Source organism: Scaptodrosophila lebanonensis, unplaced genomic scaffold (assembly GCF_003285725.1).
Source record: "Scaptodrosophila lebanonensis strain 11010-0011.00,11010-0021.00 unplaced genomic scaffold, SlebRS2 tig00001410-arrow-pilon, whole genome shotgun sequence".
Classification (NCBI taxonomy): Eukaryota; Metazoa; Arthropoda; class Insecta; order Diptera; family Drosophilidae; genus Scaptodrosophila; species Scaptodrosophila lebanonensis.
In genome coordinates this window covers 7,207,429-7,215,735 of record NW_022060738.1, presented here as the reverse complement: position 1 = coordinate 7,215,735, position 8,307 = coordinate 7,207,429, and positions in this window count along the sequence as shown.

The window sequence follows — 8,307 nt, the reverse complement described above, 5'->3', positions numbered from 1 at the left end:
AAATTCGATATGGAAGAAAATTAAGAGAGTATTATAACAAAATGAAAAGCAAACATAAACATATAAGCGCACGGCTCTTCGGGATTTATGATTTAGCTCATAAGAAGCTTTGGCAGACTTCAGCCTCAGAATTTTAGAAACTGTGCCCCACTTACCAAAATCGAAATCGATTTGCCACATATCGAATTAGGGGACTAACAGCAGTTTATTGCGGCGCCTTGAAGCGTTGAATCGGGGCTTAAAAGTCAATTGCTTAACGTTTATAAAATTCAATTAAACGAACAAAGTTTTCCCCTTGATCCAAAGTCATGACAATCCACACACAACTGAGCAAGCTGAGCAAATCAACGCACTCAGGGCCCGGCTCAAAACTACGAGGGTATGTCAAAGTAAACCGCTATCACCACCAACAACAACAGCAATAACACTGACCCCAACAAGGCTTGCTTCGAGCCAAAGTTTCTAATACTAAGCAAACTGTTCGGTTCCCATGTACGAGAGTTTCTCTTTGCCGTTGCAAAGGACTTACCACAGCGGGCAAAACTTTTTGCAAAATTGCAACAGCAGCAGCAACAAAGCAGCAGAGCGACAAGGAGGCCGGCAGTCTGGCTGTCCGGCAGGCTGGCAGGCTGGCAGCAACAAATGCAAAATCCAAGCAGAGCGCCAACTTTACATGGAAATTAAATAAGTAGCAGCTTAAATAACTTGGGGGCCCCACACCCACAACACACACAGATACACACACACACACACACACCCACACAAACAGAGACTGTTGTTCGCATTGTGGGTTCGAGGGAGTCGTGCCCCGCAACTCAATGAAGCAAACAGCACAAAGCATGAATAAATAAGGGCTAGCGGTAGCTAGCGAATAAGGATGAGCACGCGGCGGTAGACAACAAAAGGTCAAAAGCTTAAAAGTGCGAAGCCATCGCAGTTGACGATGCTGTTGCCACCACTGCTTAGCTGCTTTACCCAATGAGCCAACAATAAGGGCCAGATGGAACAGCAAACACGACTTCTTACCATGAATGACAATTTAGAGCGCATCAACGAGTGAGGAGAGACGCGACAGCAACTCGCCGGTGAATTAACTTCAACTAAAGATGGCCACGTGACAAAATGTGAATTTAAAAATGTAGTTTCTCACTAACACTGCGCTCATTAAGTATGTGGCCTTTTTGCAATTAGATTCGAGATTGGTTTAAGTAAGCGTTTAATTTTAAGAATGAATTCCACTATCCAGCTTCAAGTCTTCAATAAGAGGATTCCAGCGATTCAATCGCTTTCGGTTTCTAAGGTTTTCATTCCCACCCGTGGTCATACTTATCTTTGTGGCATGGGCAACTACTAGGCTGTAGCTGTACTTGTAAATAGGACTGCGCTCCTATCTCTCATGGCTTTTATCCAAGCTTTATGCTCCCATCTACTGCCATATACAAGTAGGTATGTTGTTCATGTCCGCCTGACCCAGCTCTGGTCCTTCCGTTGCCAGACTGTCCGCCATCTCGTTTCCCTCAAAACCCCGGTGGCTGAAAATCCAGCATTTTCTCGACTCAGCCTTTCTACCGCCACTCTGCTCGTCAGCACAATTCTGGACAGATGATGGACGCATGCAAGCATTTTAAAGCTGCTTGGCTATCCGCGAAAATGTTTATGTGCTCTTCTGCATTTTGTAGTTGCAGAGTCCTGATGGCGAATATAGTACTTCCTCCTGCAAGGTACTACAGTAGTCGAGCAGCTTATACGACTTTTTGAGTTCAGCACCCGTTCCCGTCTCCATCTTCGAGTCGTCTATGAATATATTTATTAATTCCATATTGTTCCGGTCCCTTGCTCTAGTCAGCTGGTCTCATGGAGGTTTTCATTTTATATTTTCTGATCGACTAGATTTGTATTCAATTGTTTATTCACGATTCTCACGTCAATTCACGTTCCGGCCATCTCTGAGAGCTGGAAAGTCAAGTCGGGAGCAAGTCAGCGCGGTGGAGAGATAAGTAGTTACATAGCGTGTGGCCAGCAGGGAGGTAAGGCGTGCGGTCGCCTGGGGGTCATTTAAGGCTCAGCAGGTGAAACATATTGTCGGGCATGCGACGGAGATGACGACGTTGACAGCGGCAACAATAATAAGACTGAAAATGGGAGCATTGTTGTCATTTCTGGGACATTTTGCTTATCTAAATGATGCCGCGCTGTTGGCCCTCCTGCACCGTGGACTGCTAGTTGTTAGTTGTTGCTGTTTCTTTTATGCTGCCGGTGTCAAAACAATAAAATCTTTGCTAACTTTTGATTTGAACAGTTAGTTGCTGGCACTGGTACTGTGTGCTGGCCGACAGCTGTTCCATATTTTGATGTGGGTTTGTGTATTTATTCACTTTTAATATTAAAGAGCAACACACGTTAACTACAGACAATCACATCAAGCACATAGATATGGAAGACAAATGTTGATATTGTCGTCTTCGTTCTGTTGACTGCCTTCTTGAGCGGTCCTTCGTATGCATTTGCACGTTCTGCTCTAACTTCTAACTGCTTTCAATAACTCAGGGCAGTGCTAATCTTGATCTTGATACAAGTAGAAAGCAATTTTGCACTGACAACTTCTTGTCACAAAATTTCTTGCCGGCTGTTGCGTGTTGGATATTAATCATGATTTTTAACTCGGCCACCAGACTCTTCGCAATCGACAATTGGATAATCATAATGTCGTGGCATTGAACTCGACTTGGCACTTCAGAATCAGAGTCCGAGTTTGTGGGCCGCAAAGTGACCAATTTGCAACTTTTTTGTCTCTCCTTTACAACCACTTTTTGTCTCAGCAGCTGCAAATTGTGGCATTCAAGTTTTTATCTGCGTGTTGTCGCTGTTCTTAACGACCACAAGGCTGTGGAGCTTTTTCCTCTTCGGCTCGTTTGTTTGCTGGAATGTGGCTGGCAGAGAATTCAACTGAAATATGCCTTTGTTGTTAGCTGAATTAGTTCAACATTAAATGAATTATAATCAGTTAGCAACAGTATAGATGTAATATAGTTGTTGCATTCTACACCCGCGGACGCATTAATTAGTAATAGTATGTGCTGCAGCATTGTTCATTCATAATGTTTTGAACTCATTATACCTCATCTCGTCATGCATCGCGAACACATCAAATTAATTCAAATATTTTTGCGCAATGTTGGCCAATTTAAGCGAACTATAAGCCAACATATATTAACATGCCAGTCAGAATGTAGTTGATAGGGGCAGCTGCAGTGGCAACTGAAACAACAACAACAACAACAAGAACAAAATACTGTGCAAATTTATTGTGTTACAATGTTTGGCTGAAAAAATATTTGCATAAATATTTTGCACATAAATTTTTATGTGCATGTACAGCCAGCCCGGACGAACGCCCATACGCACTAATATATCTTGCACACACATATATTATATATATACATATATTTATATGGGCAAGTGTGCTTTTGTGCGTATGTGTGTGTGTGTGTGTGTGTGTGTGTGTGTGTGTGTGGTAAGCATCCGCTGGCAGCATTTGAATTTTGCCGCTACTTCTCATCTCCGTCATATTTACATAAATGTTGGCGCAAAATTTTCGAAAATGTTGCAGCTAAGAGTCAAATATTGTTTGCGTTCGGCGGCATGAAGTACGTGTGTGTGTATAGTACTCGTATTTGTGGCAGGGTGGAGCGTTCAAGCTTGCCATGTCCATTGGCTGCATAATACAAGTATTATAATTTTAAATGGAGCTTCAATTCTAATGAAATTTCCAGCGAATTTAACCGACGTGCATTCTCGAAAAAGTTTTCATTCCCACATATCGTAAATAATCATTGCCGGCAAATCTATGGTAAAGTCACGTTTCCGACCAAACAGCTCTTTGGCGCTTTGATTTGTCGAGCTTGTCAAATTGTGACAAGGATTCCAACAATGACGACAACTGCCACAGCGTGGCGTCGTCTATCACGGCAACAAAATGTGCGGCAACGACTCATCTTCTTAGACATGCGGAACATGTCTCGCCCTCGACTAAACCTGAACCAGCCACATTACCTTTTGTGTCCTGTTAGAATGTGTCCTTTAACACAAGACATATTTTTGTAGCCCAGTACTTGATCATGAAGCTCGATAACATTCGATTTTTGCTGATTCTTAATGGCAGAGATAGACATAGCAATACAATAGAATTTGCATACTACATGAATAATTAACTTCTCTAATATTATAACATTTAGTGCAATTGTTATTAGAAATTTAAGTAAATAAATATGACAAAAATCATCAAAGCGTATTTGAGCATTTACGCAAAACAAACCAAAATTCCCCCACCTTGTTTGGTCTTGAGAATTTAAACAGATGTCAAATAATTTTGAAATATTCGCCGTAAAAAATCTGTAATATTTCAAGCCACGATTTCTGTTAGGCAGGAGGGGTGAGTTCATTGCACCACAGAGCACCGTCAGCTGACATTTAAGTATAAGCTTAACATACGAAACAGTGGTTGGCACATAGCTTTTATTTCAATTTACTGCTGCATAAAATGCGGCGCGTTGCGCGCACTAAATTGCACGAAATGTGCGACAGTTTGTCAATGTGTGTGCGCATATACAAGTATGAGTGTGTGGGCTCTTACCCTGTCGTTTGGGGTATTAACCTTTGTCGCTCTAACCCCGTGGTGCAGCCTGAGTGCCTCTAACTGATCCTGGCAGGTACTATAAACCGGTTAAGTGTGGTTTTCCTAAAGCATTAACAAAAAAATTAAAGAATATTGTAAATAGAATATTTCAACTTGTTCATTAGCACATCTAGTTACAATTAATGTAGAAATATACTTAAGATTAGACTAATTTATACAGCTTAGCACTTTCTTCTTATAAGCACTGCTAGTTTCTTTTAAGAGCTCAATTTTTGTTGATCAAAAGAAATTGATTTAAAAGAGGTATCTGTACTAAAAGTTTAATGGATAAAGTAGTTTAAATGCAACATACAGAACGGTTGTTGTACTGCTTGTTAATATTTATTAAGTAACAAAATTTAGTGGAAAAAATGTAAATAACTTACAAAGAACACATTTTTTCCTCTGGGCTCGACATTTGAAGAAGGACTTAGAGCAAGTCTCGGGCACATTCTTTTAAACTGTATTAACCTAATCAGTGCGTAGCCCAAAGGCTCGCCATAGACTACCCACCAAGGCCAGCTATTCCCGAGAGAACAACGGGGTATACTTGAGACTGTGCGACAGACAAATAGACGAGACAAATAAAGAAGAATTCATTTGATGTCTCGCACAATAACTTGCTTGCACTGGCATAGACAAAGGCTGTCAGTTAGTCATTCGGACGAGCAGACAGTCATGCATTCAGTCAGGCATTCGGCCATTTATTCATGTACTCACTCATGCAGTTAGTATGTCACTCTGCTTGGCGAGTCAACTGAGGCGTGCACAACCATGCGGCCCCCCATCCCCCTCCACACTCTCATATGTATTCTTCCACATTCTCAAACTCCCACACACACACACACCCACACACACACAACCACACACGCACACATTTTGTTGCAACTGTACGTCATTCATACTCGTTTGCACTCCTTGCATGCCATCTCCGCATTTATCTTCGTTTCGAACTGCATTGTTTGAGTTATTTGTTCTGGTTGTTGTTGCTTTTTGGGGCTCGGGCTGCCTTTGTATTGCCCTCGTCATTTTCTGTTATGCATTACCCAAGCCATTGTCATTGCGGCCGATGTCTGGCCATAAGCCTACCATGGCATGGGCATGGTCGTCAAGTCCAGTTTAGGCGGGATGAGCTGGGGCTTCCTTAAAATGCCATTTTACACATACCATCCCTCCATTAGTCGGCCACAAAGGTGGCAGCCACGTTAATGCATTTTGTAATCACATGCCTGAACCTTTTCATCGTCAGAATGTTTGCTGTTCGACAATTCTTTGCCGCCCCTCCGCCCAAACAGTCTAAGGTTTGCTTATTGAACCATCGACAAACTCTGGCTTTGTTGTTGTTGCTGTTGGTTTTTTGTTGCAGCTGCAGTTGTTGGTGCTGTTATTATGAGAATTGTAGCCATACCATTGTGATGCCTACCTGACATTTATGTGGATGCCCCGCACCACACTTAGAGCTTGGGGCTGGAGGAGGCTGGCCGTTTGTGTGAATTGAGCGTGTCTACTTATTTGAATGGCAAGTGCATGTCCTTGCGACACTTATGTCATCTGAAAATGTAAATTGCCTTGTTCGACCTCAAATTGCATTGATTCCATGCATTCTCAATCGAATTGTGAAAGTTCATTGAAATTGTCAGGCTTGTGATTAGCAAACTGAATACACACACACACACACACTTGATAAAGGATACAGTAAAAATGGCACTCTGGGATCCATTTTTGACATTCTTAATTGATTTCTCTTGTTTGCTTTCAAATTAAGAATTTGCTATCATTCATTTCGGTTTTCTTTATTAAGCAGAAAATTTGCATAAAGAGTTGTTTAACAAGCAAACCACACTTAGCTTCACTTATACTTCTATATAATCAGCCGGCTGTCTACGATTGAGCCGCCCGACTGGACGTTCTTCAGCGATTATTGTAGCGGCTAGTAGAGGGGTAGTAGCGACAGGTCGAAGAATCCCGACTGTACCAGTCGCATCCAGTAATAGTCCGTAAGGCGGCTTGGCAGCCAGTCCCCTAATCTGGATACCGTGGCTCCACGTTGGGAGGATAATGCTTGTTCCAAAAAAATAATACACACTCTTTGATATATGAATATTTTATTGAATTAAAAATAGGTTAGCTTACTTCTTTATCAGATTATTCAGTCTCTTATTAACTTTTTTTATCTCTTAACTGTTATTTCTATTCTTTAAGCACACTCTGACTTCTTCACTTGTGATCTGATTCTCTCTTTCTCTTTCTCTACTTGTATCTGGCAAAGTAAAGATTTCATCTTATCAATAAAAGACATATTTCAGTCTATCAATAGAAAAATTACCCTTCCGAAAGCCATAAAACATATGTATCCTACATTCATATTAGCCATCAAGTTCGCTTAGATATAACGATGGTACTGATATGGTTCGATATCTCACTTTGTATATATCTCAAGACACATAGTTGCTTATTTGCTATTTACTTACATTCTTCTCTAAAGCTGCATTAGAAGAAGTATGTCTCTAATCTCTTTCGTAACATCTGATTTACCTCTAGATGGATTTTTAATTCCGTTAGATTGCTCTATCGCCAAATCCAGGAGGAATGGTATGGCTTCCATAAAAATGGTAACCAATGTTTTATTGAGCTTGCAAAAACGGTTTAGAGGTTTAAGGTAACTTGTTCTCATACTAAAGGGCGGTGATGCTTCTGAGTTATTGAAAGAGAGCCTTAATAAGAATGATGCAATAGATTAAGCATCATAGGCTTGTAAAATGAATGGTCATTAAGCCAGCTGACAAATACGAGTGTGCCTCAAATCGTGTCTTAGTGCGATACAAAGTATGAAATATCAGTGGCCTAGTTTAGTGGCAGTATTTAATTAAGAGGAAACGCTTTTCTCTGCCGTCACAGCTGCTGCTGCATGCTAAACTCATTATATAATGCCCTGCCATTTAATCCAGAGCAAATTAATTGCTGGCGCACTGACTTGGAGTCGTTACTTTATAAACTGTCCATGCTTCACTGCCTGCTGCTTTTGATGTTTGCTGCAGCAGGAGGCAGTAGGAGGCAGTAGGAGGCAGCAGGAGGCAGTAGAAGGCAGCAGCAGAAGGCAGCAGACAGCAACAGTCAGCAGCGTTGTGGCAGAGAGTCTCCGCCAGAGTCTCGGCTACAAGTTTATGGCTTGTTTAATGTGTTTTATGTTGCCAGTAATCGCCATAGCTGCTGCTGTCATCGTGTTATTGTTGCTGTTGTTGTTGCTGCAGCATGCCATGTATAAATGATCGGGCCGGCCAAAGTGTTGTATGGCAGCCAAAGTGCGGCCTGTTGTGGACAAGATGTTGACAACAAACAGCGCTGAAGCTACAACTGCGAACTGGAAAATGGAAAATGGGCGCTGGGCACCGGGCACCGGGAACTGGGAACCGGGCACTAGGCACTCGGCAAGGGTGAAAATGTTGTTCGGGTACTGTATAGTAGTTGTTGCTGCACTTTACAAATGACATAAACGCTTACAAGCACCAGCATCTGACATGGCAGTAAGTTCAGCTGCAGTGCTGAAAGGAACAACAACAACAACAACATCAATTACAACAAGTTGCTACCACAACACTGTTGCATTGTCTCTGCTGGGGAATTATGGCATT